Here is a 15,493-nt window from a genome sequence, read left to right on the forward strand (position 1 = left end):
AGGGACCTAATCAATACAGACATTGGTAATATGTCAGATCTAGAGTTCAGAATGACAATTCTCAAGGTTCTAGCCGGGCTCGAAAAAGGCATGGAAGATATTAGAGAAACCCTCTCGAGAGATATAAAAGCCCTTTCTGGAGAAATAAAAGAACTAAAATCTAACCAAGTTGAAATCAAAAAAGCTATTAATGAAGTGCAATCAAAAATGGAGGCTCTCACTGCTAGGATAAATGAGGCAGAAGAAAGAATTAGTGATATAGAAGACCAAATGACAGAGAATAAAGAAGCTGAGCAAAAGAGGGACAAACAGCTACTGGACCACGAGGGGAGAATTCGAGAGATAAGTGACACCATAAGACGAAACAACATTAGAATAATTGGGATTCCAGAAGAAGAAGAAAGAGAGAGGGGAGCAGAAGGTATACTGGAGAGAATTATTGGGGAGAATTTCCCCAATATGGCAAAGGGAACGAGCATCAAAATTCAGGAGGTTCAGAGAACGCCCCTCAAAATCAATAGGAATAGGCCCACACCCTGTCACCTAATAGTAAAATTTACAAGTCTCAGTGACAAAGAGAAAATCCTGAAAGCAGCCCGGGAAAAGAAGTCTGTAACATACAATGGTAAAAATATTAGATTGGCAGCTGACTTATCCACAGAGACCTGGCAGGCCAGAAAGAGCTGGCATGATATTTTCAGAGCACTAAACGAGAAAAACATGCAGCCAAGAATACTATATCCAGCTAGGCTATCATTGAAAATAGAAGGAGAGATTAAAAGCTTCCAGGACAAACAAAAACTGAAAGAATTTGCAAATACCAAACCAGCTCTACAGGAAATATTGAAAGTGGTCCTCTAAGCAAAGAGAGAGCCTACAAGTGGTAGATCAGAAAGGAACAGAGACCATATACAGTAACAGTCAACTTACAGGCAATACAATGGCACTAAATTCATATCTCTCAATAGTTACCCTGAATGTTAATGGGCTAAATGCCCCTGTCAAAAGACACAGGGTATCAGAATGGATAAAAAAACAAAACCCATCTATATGTTGCCTCCAAGAAACTCATTTTAAGCCCGAAGACACCTCCAGATTTAAAGTGAGGGGGTGGAAAAGAATTTACCATGCTAATGGACATCAGAAGAAAGCAGGAGTGGCAATCCTTATATCAGATCAATTAGATTTTAAGCCAAAGACTATAATAAGAGATGAGGAAGGACACTATATCATACTCAAAGGGTCTGTCCAACAAGAAGATTTAACAATTTTAAATATCTATGCCCCCAACGTGGGAGCAGCCAACTATATAAACCAATTAATAACAAAATCAAAGAAACACATCAACAATAATACAATAATAGTAGGGGACTTTAACACTCCCCTCACTGAAATGGACAGATCATCCAAGCAAAAGATCAGCAAGGAAATAAAGGCCTTAAACGACACACTGGACCAGATGGACATCACAGATATATTCAGAATATTTCATCCCAAAGCAACAGAATACACATTCTTCTCTAGTGCACATGGAACATTCTCCAGGATAGATCACATCCTCGGTCCTAAATCAGGACTCAACCGGTATCAAAAGATTGGGATCATTCCCTGCATATTTTCAGACCACAATGCTCTAAAGCTAGAACTCAACCACAAAAGGAAGTTTGGAAAGAACCCAAATACATGGAGACTAAACAGCATCCTTCTAAAGAATGAATGGGTCAACCGGGAAATTAAAGAAGAATTGAAAAAAATCATGGAAACAAATGATAATGAAAACACAACGGTTCAAAATCTGTGGGACACAACAAAGGCAGTCCTGAGAGGAAAATATATAGCGGTACAAGCCTTTCTCAAGAAACAAGAAAGGTCTCAGGTACACAACCTAACCCTACACCTAAAGGAGCTGGAGAAAGAACAAGAAAGAAACCCTCAACCCAGCAGGAGAAGAGAAATCATAAAGATCAGAGCAGAAATCAATGAAATAGAAACCAAAAAAACAATAGAACAAATCAACGAAACTAGGAGCTGGTTCTTTGAAAGAATTAATAAAATTGATAAACCCCTGGCCCGACTTATCAAAAAGAAAAGAGAAAGGACCCAAATAAATAAAATCATGAATGAAAGAGGAGAGATCACAACTAACACCAAAGAAATACAAACTATTATAAGAACATACTATGAGCAACTCTATGCCAATAAATTTGACAATCTGGAAGAAATGGATGCATTCCTAGAAACATATAAACTACCACAACTGAACCAGGAAGAAATAGAAAGCCTGAACAGACCCATAACCAGTAAGGAGATTGAAACAGTCATTAAAAATCTCCAAACAAACAAAAGCCCAGGGCCAGACGGCTTCCCGGGGGAATTCTACCAAACATTTAAAGAAGAACTAATTCCTATTCTCCTGAAACTGTTCCAAAAAATAGAAATGGAAGGAAAACTTCCAAACTCATTTTATGAGGCCAGCATCACCTTGATCCTAAAACCAGACAAGGATCCCACCAAAAAAGAGAGCTATAGACCGATATCCTTGATGAACACAGATGCGAAAATACTCAACAAAATACTAGCCAATAGGATTCAACAGTACATTAAAAAGATTATTCACCACGACCAAGTGGGATTTATTCCAGGGCTGCAAGGTTGGTTCAACATCCGCAAATCAGTCAATGTGATACAACACATCAATAAAAGAAAGAACAAGAACCATATGATACTCTCAATAGATGCTGAAAAAGCATTTGACAAAGTACAGCATCCCTTCCTGATCAAAACTCTTCAAAGTGTAGGGATAGAGGGCACATACCTCAATATCATCAAAGCCATCTATGAAAAACCCACCGCAAATATCATTCTCAATGGAGAAAAACTGAAAGCTTTTCCGCTAAGGTCAGGACACGGCAGGGATGTCCATTATCACCACTGCTATTCAACATAGTACTAGAGGTCCTAGCCTCAGCAATCAGACAACAAAAGGAAATTAAAGGCATCCAAATCGGCAAAGAAGAAGTCAAATTATCACTCTTCGCAGATGATATGATACTATATGTGGAAAACCCAAAAGACTCCACTCCAAAACTGCTAGAACTTATACAGGAATTCAGTAAAGTGTCAGGATATAAAATCAATGCACAGAAATCAGTTGCATTTCTCTACACCAACAGCAAGACAGAAGAAAGAGAAATTAAGGAGTCAATCCCATTTACAATTGCACCCAAAACCATAAGATACTTAGGAATAAACCTAACCAAAGAGACACAGAATCTATACTCAGAAAACTATAAAGTACTCATGAAGAAATTGAGGAAGACACAAAGAAATGGAAAAATGTTCCATGCTCCTGGATTGGAAGAATAAATATTGTGAAAATGTCTATGCTACCTAAAGCAATCTACACATTTAATGCAATTCCTATCAAAGTACCATCCATCTTTTTCAAAGAAATGGAACAAATAATGCTAAAATTTATATGGAACCAGAAAAGACCTCGAATAGCCAAAGGGATATTGAAAAAGAAAGCCAACATTGGTGGCATCACAATTCCGGACTTCAAGCTCTATTATAAAGCTGTCGTCATCAAGACAGCATGGTACTGGCACAAAAACAGACACATAGATCAATGGAACAGAATAGAGAGCCCAGAAATAGACCCTCAACTCTATGGTCAACTAATCTTCGACAAAGCAGGAAAGAATGTCCAATGGCAAAAAGACAGCCTCTTCAATAAATGGTGCTGGGAAAATTGGACAGCCACATGCAGAAAAATGAAATTGGACCATTTCCTTACACCACACACAAAAATAGACTCAAAATGGATGAAGTACCTCAATGTGCGAAAGGAATCCATCAAAATCCTTGAGGAGAACACAGACATCAACCTCTTTGACCTCAGCCGCAGCAACATCTTCCTAGGAACAACGCCAAAGGCAAGGGAAGCAAGGGCAAAAATGAACTATTGGGATTTCATCAAGATCAAAAGCTTTTGCACAGCAAAGGAAACAGTTAACAAAATCAAAAGACAACTGACAGAATGGGAGAAGATATTTGCAAATGACATATCAGATAAAGGACTAGTGTCCAGAATCTATAAAGAACTTAGCAAACTCAACACCCAAAGAACAAATAATCCAATCAAAAAATGGGCAGAGGACATGAACAGACATTTCTGCAAAGAAGACATCCAGATGGCCAACAGACACATGAAAAAGTGCTCCATATCACTCGGCATCAGGGAAATACAAATCAAAACCACAATGAGATATCACCTCACACCAGTCAGAATGGCTAAAATCAACAAGTGAGGAAATGACAGATGCTGGCGAGGATGCGGAGAAAGGGGAACCCTCCTACACTGTTGGTGGGAATGCAAGCTGGTGCAGCCACTCTGGAAAACAGCATGGAGGTTCCTCAAAATGTTGAAAATAGAACTGCCCTATGACCCAGCAATTGCACTATTGGGTATTTACCCTAAGGATACAAACGTAGTGATCCAAAGGGGCACATGCACCCAAATGTTTATAGCAGCAATGTCCACAATAGCCAAACTATGGAAAGAACCTAGATGTCCATCAACAGATGAATGGATCAAGAAGATGTGGTATATATACACAATGGAATACTATGCAGCCATCAAAAGAAATGAAATCTTGCCATTTGCGACAACATGGATGGAACGAGAGCGTATCATGCTTAGCGAAATAAGTCAAGCAGAGAAAGACAACTATCATATGATCTCCCTGATATGAGGAAGTGGTGATGCAACATGGGGGCTTAAGTGGGTAGGAGAAGAATCAATGAAACAAGATGGGATTGGGAGGGAGACAAACCATAAGTGACTTTTAATCTCACAAAACAAACTGAGGGTTGCTGGGGGGAGGGGGTTTGGGAGAAGGGGGTGGGATTATGGACATTGGGGAGGGTATGTGCTTGGTGAGTGCTGTCAAGTGTGTAAACCTGGTGATTCACAGACCTGTACCCCTGGGGATAGAGTATTATGCCTCCATCAGAAAGGATGAATACCCAACTTTTGTAACAACATGGACGGGACTGGAAGAGATTATGCTGAGTGAAATAAGTCAAGCAGAGAGAGTCAATTATCATATGGTTTCACTTATTTGTGGAGCATAACAAATAGCATGGAGGACATGGGGACTTAGAGTGGAGAAGGGAGTTGGGGGAAATTGGAAGGGGAGGTGAACCATGAGAGACTATGGACTCTGAAAAACAATCTGAGGGTTTTGAAGGGACGGGGGGTGGGAGGTTGGGGTACCAGGTGGTGGGTATTATAGAGGGCACGGATTGCATGGAGCACGGGGTGTGGTGCAAAAATAATGAATACTGTTATGCTGGAAATAAAAAAAAAAAAAAAAGAATACTGAATACCATTTACTGGCTACCCACTTCAAGTAAAAAAAATTTAAAAACTTTAAGGCATCTTATTCAATTATATGCCCTTCCTTTCTACTTCCCCCTTCCATGCTCCCAAGGTATCTTGACTTTTTAAATTTTCTTTATGGTTTTACCACTGAATGTCCCTGCATAAAATATTATTCATGCTTGAAAACCTGAACTTATCCATGTAAAAACAAGCCAATACTTCTCATACTATATAAAATTGCCTTATAGAATAAAAATTTAGGATCTATGGACAGTAGTGTGGAATGAGCTACCTTGTGATCTTGCAAGACCCCTTTCTGGCAAAATCATGAATGAAACCTGAGTATAGGGCTACAGGCATTTGACAAGGCTGCAGTATAGACCAGCTACTGATGTCTGGGAAAAATGTGGTCAGATCCAGTGAGTTGCTTAGTGTGATCTGATTTGAAGCTCACATTGACCTACCAACATCTCTCAGAAATAAATCAAAATAGAACTTCCATGAGGTGAAAAGAATATCTTAACTGATCCAAGCAAGAGAGCATTCAGAGGATTATAGGAACTTTATTAAGACAAGCCAAAGACTAAAAAAAGTCTTGGCCAGATAGAACTGGGTATTGTGTCTTCAGGTTTAAAAAAAAAAAAAAAAGACACAATGGGGTGTCTGAGTGGCTCAGTCTGTTGGGCATCTAACTTGATTTCGGCTCAGGTTGTGATCTCGGGGTTATGGGATCAAGCCCCCATGTCAGGCTCCATGTTCAGTGTGGAGCCTACTGAAGGTTCTCTATCTCCTCCTCTCTCTCTCTCCCTTTCCTCCCCCCACTCATGCTCTTTCTCTTTCTCTCAAGAGAAGAAAATGGGGGAAAAAAGGCATAATGGCTTCTGAGATCCCAAAGAAAACACATGATTCTGTCTTTTGAGTCACCTGGTCTAATCTACATTAGTCACCCTGTTTTTGGTGCCCAGTTATAATCCTGGGATCTCCATTTACTATCATTCCAGGGATTCCAAGGCCCCCTCATCTGTGTTGGATACTATGTTTCTTGTATGAAATGCTTTCTTCTTCCTACTCTTAACTGTTGTTTGTTGATGGGTCACATCTTCCAATAGATTTTGAGGAAAAGAGAATGGCAGTAAATTTTTGAAAACTTGAATGATTGAAAATATATTTGCTTCTTCATAAGGAATGAATTTGAGGGAGGAGATAATTTTCTTCAGAATTTCAAAATACTGCAGTGCCTGGGTGGCTCAGTCAGTTAAATGTCTGAATCTTGGTTTCAGCTCAGGTCATGATTTCAGGATCATGGGATAGAAACCCACATCTGGCTCACACTCAGTGTGGAGTCTACCTCAGACTCTCTCTCTCTTCCTTTACCCCTTCTCCCTCCCTCTCTCTCTCTCATTAATAATAAATCTCTTTAAAAAAAAAAAAAGGATTTTCAAAAATACCTTTCCATTTTCCCCTTACTTCAAGTATTCTGTTGAGAAAGCCAAACTCATCCTGATCTTTTATAGATGGCCTGAAATGTTATATTCCCTTCAGAAGGTCAGAAAAACTTCTGCTCCATACTCAGTGTTCAGAATTTTTGTAACGATACCTTGATCTAATGTAATTTTTGTGCTGGACACTTATAGAAGCTTTCCAATATAAAAACTCATGTCCTTCCATTAGAGATATTTTCTGAGTTATCTTATTGATGATTGCCACTCCTGCCATGGTTTTTTTTTTTTTTTTTCTGTTCTTTCTTTCTGAAACTCCTATTATTTGGATATTAGACAGCTTCGATACATCCTCAGATTTCCTTATGTCTATGACTTATTTTTACCTCTTTCTCTTCCTTACTCTTTTTTGTCTTATTTTACTTTTTATATTATTTTAGGTTTTGCAATAGAATCTCTGTCACATATTCTTTTTCCCCTAAGGCTTTAAAAAGTATAAAGCTATTCCTGGCTTGTGGGCTGTATAAAAATAAGCTATAGGCAAGACTTGGCCTGCAAGCTATAGTCTACTGGTCCCTGAGCTAGAAAACATCTTTAATATGAAAGTAGGGAGAAATAAGTATGACAATAAATAGACCTTAGCCCCATAGGGTTAATGAGGTTAAGACTAACAGAAAACTTAGCTTTGCCAGGGACTTTTTTCTCTCTAAACAGCTTTTGTGTCTTTTCAGACCCCTTAACAAATCCACTCGCTGTCTCTACAGAGACCCAGACTGACAGAAATGAAGGTCACCAATATGGCTCCAGCCTCAAACAAGCAAAGCCTTGCATTCCTTACCCCAGACAACAAACCCAAGACCCCATCCATTTTACACCAGCTCTCAGAGCATGTGCACGCCCCTCTCTTTGTCCTAAGATGAACTTCTAAGGTCAGGGGCTGAATTTTGCCTCATTTTAATGTTAAGTCTTTGCACCAAAGTGAACATGGGATGTTACGTATATGTTTGCTCAATGTACATGCTCCATCTTTCCTCACAAATAGTCAAAAACTTCCCTGACTTTTTCACCAATATGCATGTAACTACAATCCCTGTAATTATAAAAACTTGTTCTATTCTCAGGGGGATGAGACAGATTTGAGACAGCCTCCCATCTCTTCATTTGGCTAGCTCTTGAATAAGCCCATTCTTTGCTGTGCATCAGGCAGATGAACTATACAATTATACAGTGATCTCCCTTTAAGTTCTGGAAATTGTTCTCTTACCTCATTTTTTCATTTTAAGAATAACTATTATCCAGAAGGCGCAAGGTCCCTAATTACTGCACTGTCACTTGTGGTTCTTCTGCAACTGTCCCTTTGTATCAGAGTATCTTATTTTGAGTATGCATTCCTATTGGCATCCCAATAAATATAGTCTAAGTAATACCCACTGCTGGTACAAAAATCTGTATTCATTTCCTATTACTGCTGCAACAAATGACCATGAACTCAGTAGCTTAAAACAGCATAAATTCACTCTCTTACCGTTCCTAAAGTCAGAAGTCTAAAATCGAGGTGTCACAGGATTACATTGCTTCTGGAGGCTTCAGGGTAGACTATATTCCTTTGTTTTTTTTAGCCTTTGGAGGCCACCTGCATTCCGTGGCCTATGTCCCTTCTTGGTGTCACAACCCAGTCCCCTGCTTCCATCCTTTACTTAATGACATTTACAAAATAACTTCACGATAACACCTAGATTAATGTTGGATTGATTAACTGAGGACCATGCCCTAGCCAATTTTACACATAAAATTGACAATTACATAGTGTCAGAAAACAGACTCTCAACACAGGATTCTGGAATTGGGTGGGACTTGGTCATATATTTGAAGAATGCAAGGATTATTTTCTTCACCAGGCAAAAATGGGATGCAGGTGATCTGCAACATGTAAAAGCATCAGGATTACCCACTGCTGGCAGTATTATATAGTGTGCAGATGGAGAGCAAGTTACTAGAATATCAAGTGTGTGATGATAAAGATTATGGATCCATGCTGCTTCTCCTGACAGCCAGAGAGCACAGTGGAGAAAAATGGAAATTAACCAATATAAACACAAATTCAAATTTAAACATGAACATGAATACAAGAATACAATTAAAAGCTCTCATGAAGAAGAACCAGAAAGTCCTTGTGGTGACTTTAACTGGGTCTCTTAATCCACAGTCACAGAGTAGAGACAGCTAATAAATAACTAAGCCACAGTCCAATTGCACTATTAGCAGAATTACAGCTCCAAGCAAATGCTTGTCCCTTACAGGTCATTTTGTTAAAATAAAGACCTGCTTCTTCTAAGCAGGACTCTGAATCATAGAATGGAGACATTTAAGTAGAAATGGGTGAAATTAAAAGCTCATCTTCCAAATGCACTGAACTCCCCTGTCTCCCTCAACCCTCCTCCACTCTGAGGAAATCTGTCCTCTACATCCAAGTCTTTAAATGGTATATCTGTAAAAGCTGCTTTGCAAACTCATATGGATTCTTCTCAGGACATACCCCACTGCCTCTCATTGCCTCCAGGCATTATGAGTTATACTCCCAAATAGCAGAGTTAGAGAGGAATGAGGCCTACTCTAGAAAGAGGTAATGTATACACCAATAGATTAAAGGATTTTGCCAGACTTACTTAGGGAGCCTGGGGTATACATGGAAGGGTATTAGCAATCAAGCCTGTCTGAGTTCATTGACATGGATTCAAAGTCACCGAGGATCTGGGATTTACTGGATTGTTTGAGCCCCTGTGAATAATATTAAAAGCTTATTCAGTTGACTAATTGAAGCTTGAACTTAGCAATGGCTTATAGTTAATGATGTAATGTCCTCAAAGTATGAGGACATCATTAGAACGCCGAATAGAAGGAATTTGTTGGTTCTTATAAATGAATATTTCATACGATTCTATTAGGGATAATCTGCTAGCCATCCTTATAAAAGGCCTGAAAAAGGTCAGCCACAGACCATCCGGAGTAGCAATCTCAATCTTCAGAGACATCCTAAGTATCTGAAATCATATACCCATCAACCAATAGCTTAAAGCTTCCCATTCCATCCACATCTAACCCATTTTACCAACTTCTTCTTGAGAAAACATGCTTAGAACCATGATATTCTCATTCATTGGCCCCAGGACCCACACACTTGTAAGATAGGACCAAAATCCTTGGAACAAGAAATTCTAGCCTTTAAGTATCACCACCAGTAGTTGCCTGTACTTGATTCAGTAAGACATGTAGCTGGGGGCATATTTCTGGGATCTCACTCCACAGATCTTTCTAGATGCAACATAGACTTACAACATAGAACCAAAAAGCTCCAGAGAAACTCTGGTTCTGTGTGACTTGGCAAATTACAGGGGATGGGAGAAAGGAGGCAACACACTCCAAGCTCCATATAGCTTTTTCAAACAATGAACCTCACTTCATGCCTCTCCTGAGTATTCATTCCGATATAATCTGATCTACTCCTATTCGTAGACTGTCTCCTAAATATCTAAACTAAAGCCTCCATAAATCTCTGCTCTCCGTTCATTTCCCAGACTCCAAGTTTATGTCTCTGCTATATCTTAGACTCATATCTAAGATTTGCTGCATGCTTTTGCCATTTCTGGTTATGACTTTGTCTTCCCTTCTCCTTCTTTCCTTCCTTTCTTTTCTTTTCCTTTCTTTTTTCTCTTTCTTTCCTTCTTTTCTTCTTTCTTCTCCCCCTCCCCCTCCCCTCCCCCTCCCCCTCCTCCTCCTCCTCCTCCTCCCCCTCCCCCTCCCCCTCCTCCTCCTCCTCCTTCTTCTTCTTCCTCTTCTTCTTCTCTCCCTCCCTCTCTCTCTCTCCTCTCTCTTTGTAAATTATGCTGTCTGTCCAAGCTGATTCCTGAGCAACCTTTCCTGTCAGGTCTAACCTACAGACACCAGGATGTGCGCTCCGTCCCATGGATGATGACACACCCACTAGGCATATTCAGACCCAACTGGAAGGACTCAGACTATGTTAGCAATGCTATACAGTCCAAAGAGTATCAGGCTTAGAATCAGAAAACACAGGAATAAATCTTAATTCTTCCAGGTGATGTCTGCATACACTTGAGGAAGTTATTAAAAAATCCCTGAGCTTCAGTTCCCTTTTCTCTAGAATGAGGCTGAACACTGGTAAGAAGTACCTCATAACTGAATTTCATAAGAATTAATAAGATGAGAAACTGCTCAATCTGATGTTTTTATATACAGTGTACATTCAAAAATAAATGGTTACTGTCTCTGTATTTCACTCCAACATACAGGAAATAGTTTCCATTAGAACACAGCTCAGGAATCTTTCATTTATTGATATTTTCATATTTAAAGTCATTCCACAAATGCTTTGAAGCTGTTGAACTAATTTTAATTTTGGAAGTTGCTGTTTTAATAACAGTGACATAACTCCAGATGGTGATGTAGGAAGATTCTAAGTCTCTACAGCAAACCAAGGACAGCCCATGAATCATGTAAGGTTCTTTGCACACTGATGATAAATCAGTGATGCAGTGGAATTAGTAAGATAAACAGAATTCAGCTCCTTCCTTCTTATCCCTATTACAGCTTCTCTTCTTGGCATGTAACTCAAGCAAATAGATTGAAGAAATGTTCAGTATTTCACAGGAGTGAGAAGTTCTGACATGCTGTTGGAAATGTGTCACCACTTAGAGGAGAAATAGCCAGGGAACAGCGGTTTTGTTTCCAGGAAAAGCTCACTCTTTAATGTCAACACATGATCCTATCTGGGCCAATCGGCAACTCCCTTCAAAAAATTTTGATTTTTGAATGGGAAAACATAGAAATTGAGCATTTTGTCTTATCAATGGCAGTATTCTTAAGGTAAATTTCGTAAATTCTTACCATTAAGGTCCCAGGATCCTGGATTCCTATTCTTCCCAAGGTCAAAGTTTGAACCCATAAGTGACCCTCATATCCTTCCATAAATTGTGTCTTTTTGATTAATCTAAATCAGGTTGTTTCTGTTAGTTAGAACCTTATTAATTTTGAACAAATATAGAAACATATTTGCTAAAATAAACTAAACATTGATTTCTGTAAAAATATTTTCCTGCAAAACTAAAACATTGTTTTATCTGTTTGGGCATTAAAATCCACCAGGGGGCAGAAAGGATTTCAGCTGAATTTTCTCCAATGCATGTAAAGCAAACCACACCACTCAGTTCAGGTTGAATTTTAAATGGACAGCTATTTCTATTTTAATCCAATAGAATATTCATTATTAGAAGAGGCATAAATCGATTTCTGGAAAAAAAATTGAGCCTTAGTTAGACATGTTTTCAAGCTTTCTAAGTAAAATTTTAGAAATAACTTATGTAGACAAACTATTTCAAAATAAAATAGGACACATCTCTAATATATCTATGAAGGCCACATTATCACCAGATAAAGTAGGGTTTTTTTGGGTTTTTTTGTACAATACTTGCTAAAGTAAATCAGGATACAATTATGTAAAAAGTGCAGAAAAATACAAATCAACTTTCAATGATTGTGTTGGGCAAGAAAATTACACATAATTGGTCTTGATTTTTCTATTCAGATTTTTCTGAAATGTATTTAAGTTATTTTAAATTATTCAACCATAAAGAATTAAACTTGTTTTTAAATACAGAATCTGTAGAGAAGTTCCTAAATTTTAAGGGCAGCCCCAAATAAAATATAGATTGTCCTATAAGAAAAAACATCATTAATGATAAATTTATAATGAGAAAATACTATTTAATGCCTTCAAATTAATTTCTAGGGTTTCTTGGGTTTTGAAGTTTCTTGCTATTTCTTTAGTCTGTAATTATCTTTGTCGAAGAAAAGTCAATATATTTATAACAAACTTATGAGCCCTTGGGATTTCTGTCCACTTGATGGTAGGGACTAGAAAATGTGGGGAGAAAGGTGTAAATCTTTCCAGAGAAGGTAAAAATAAAGGTGCAACCAGGGAGGGTAAAAGATAAAGGTGCAACCAGGGAGGGTAGTGGGGTAATAAAACACTGAATTTATAAAGAAAAATCAATAAATATTCATCACAGTTAAAGTAACTTTTATAGACAAGTTTCTAATAAATTCTGAATGAGTTTATTTTTATTTTCTAAAGTGGAACATTTAATCATCAGTCTAGATACACAACTTTCAGGAGCTGCCCTTTACACATCTAGAGCTTTCTCTTCTATCTCAGTTCCAAAAATGCATTTATTTGCTACCTGCCCGAGTGTGAACCAGAGGTGATGTCAGCCATGAGCATGATAAGAATTCAGGCTTCTGCTGATGTGTATTATCTGTAAAGAATCTGTTTGGATTTCCCAACTAATGTTTTTTGGTCTAGAGAATGGTTTGGAACAAATTATAGTATTTGCTTTGCCTAAAGGAAATGGCAAAGTTTCAGAAGTACTTTACTGATCCATTATTTGCTTATTACTTTCAACATAAAATTGCTAAGAATAACAAGAGATGGTTCAAAAGAAAGTCCATCTCTCAGTTTTAAGTAGATAAACATGGAACACAAAGGTTTTGTAACAAAAGTCAACGAACTATAGCTAAGCTGAGAACTGATTGTTGTTTTTTTTCTTTTTTCTTTTCTTTTTCTAATACCTATGCTGTCTCATGGAAATGACTTGTGTTAGTCCTGGAATCATGGAGGAGGGCAAGCCTAGGACCAGTATCCAGCCAGAAGTTCACAGCAATATTTTAGCGACCGGATGATGAACTCCTAAGACCATAATGGTAGGGGCAATGCATACTACATGCATACTGTACATCGGGTGTATTTCACTTGTTTATTTAGCAATATGTTGTGCTGGGTAGGTTCTGATACTTTGCTAAGTGTCAACTTCTACCTCCTACAAAGCCTGCTCTACTGAGTTTTGTGTATCTCAATAATTAAACAGGACCCAACCTCTCACATGTTACCCCAAACTCCTTGGGCCTTGCGTTCCCCTCCAACCCTGCCTTCTCTCACATTTTGGCCAGATGCTTTGAGATTTTTGGAGAATAATCTAGATTTCAGGCGCTCCTCTTCCTTACTCCCATTATGTCACAACCCACTACCCTAAAACCTTTGTTCCCAAACTTACTGAAGTTGCTAGCACCAGTGACATCTCCATTCCCTAAAGGCTGTTCCTCAGGACCTGAGGCCCCCCCCCTTTTTTTTTTGGCATCTCATGCTATAATTTTCAGTTAAATCAGTGGTTCTTAACTTAGCTGGGTGTCATGGAACTTTCTACTATTTAATGAAAGCCATGGATCTTTTCTGGAGAAAAATGAAACATTGATAATATAAAACATATTATATATACAGATTATAGGTATATATACTATGTGTGTGTATTCCATTCACTTTCAGAAGGGATTCACAGATTACCTGGTAACATACCACTAGCCTGAGACTAAGAAATTCTCACTTGAATTCTGATGGCTTCTTTGCAACATCCTCTATGTCCTCTCTACCTGGATGCCCCGCAGGCCCTTCAATGGCTACTTGTTCCTAGGTAGTTGCACTCCCTCCCCTCAAGTCTATTTTCTATCATCCTCTGTCTCTATACTTCTATTGACACCAGATAGCACATAAATACCAAAGACAGATTTTCCTCAAGGTTGGAGCCTGTCTGAGGTCACTTCACAAGAAGTGGATCTTGCCTTTGAACAGAAATTTCACTTGGCAGTTAGGGGATGTTCTAGCATTCTGGACACCTACTCATTATGACTAAGAACCTTAAGAAGATTTTTTTTTAAGATTTTATTTATTTATTTGACAGAGATCACAAGTAGGCAGAGAGGGAGGCAGAGAGAGAGAGAGGAGGAAGGAGGCTCCTGCTGAGCAGAGAATCTGGGATCGCGACCTGAGCCAAAGGCAGAGGCTTTAACCCACTGAGCCACTCAGGTGTCCCTCAAGAAGTTTTTTTAAAAATTATTTGTTTTCCTTTTTGTTTCATAATAGAACTGAAGAAACCTTCCTGGACACACCTCCTACTCAGAGGAGGGATTAGCCCCATTGTTAAGGGTTAATCTTCCAACCTTTCATGGACTCTGCCTCCTATTACAACTATTCATCAGAGCTGCTCTTGGTCACCATAACAGTTGCTGTTCCACCACGCTCACAAGTATGAAAAAGTAACTGCTCTATTAAGCTGAGGAAGGAAGGTGCAAGGATGATATCATCTGGTACTAATTCACTGACCACTCACTCAAATAAATTTTTAATACCAAACTCCTGAGATGTGCAAGAAAAGAGGGAATATTTTGCTGACCAGATGCAGATAGATGGACATAGTTTTTGTTTTTTAAGATTTTATTTATTTATTTGACAGACAAGTAGACAGAGTGACAGGTAGAGAGAGAGGAGGAAGCAGGCTCCCTGTCAAGCAGAGAGCCCAATGTGGGGCTCGATCCCAGGACCCTGGGATCACGACCCAAGTGGAAGGCAGAGGCTTTAACCCACTGAGCCACCCAGGCGTCCCTAGAATGGTTTTTATACCTCAAATTGTTCTTCCTTTCTCTCTTTCTCCCCTCCATTCACCTTTCTGCCCATTATTGGCACAGGCTGAAGAAGCTAAAGACTGTCACTATTGTCAAAGATCAAGAGGCATCTCAGGGTACACTGAGAGATGTGGACATA

The sequence above is a fragment of the Mustela erminea genome, chromosome 16, assembly GCF_009829155.1.
Source record: "Mustela erminea isolate mMusErm1 chromosome 16, mMusErm1.Pri, whole genome shotgun sequence".
NCBI lineage: Eukaryota > Metazoa > Chordata > Mammalia > Carnivora > Mustelidae > Mustela > Mustela erminea.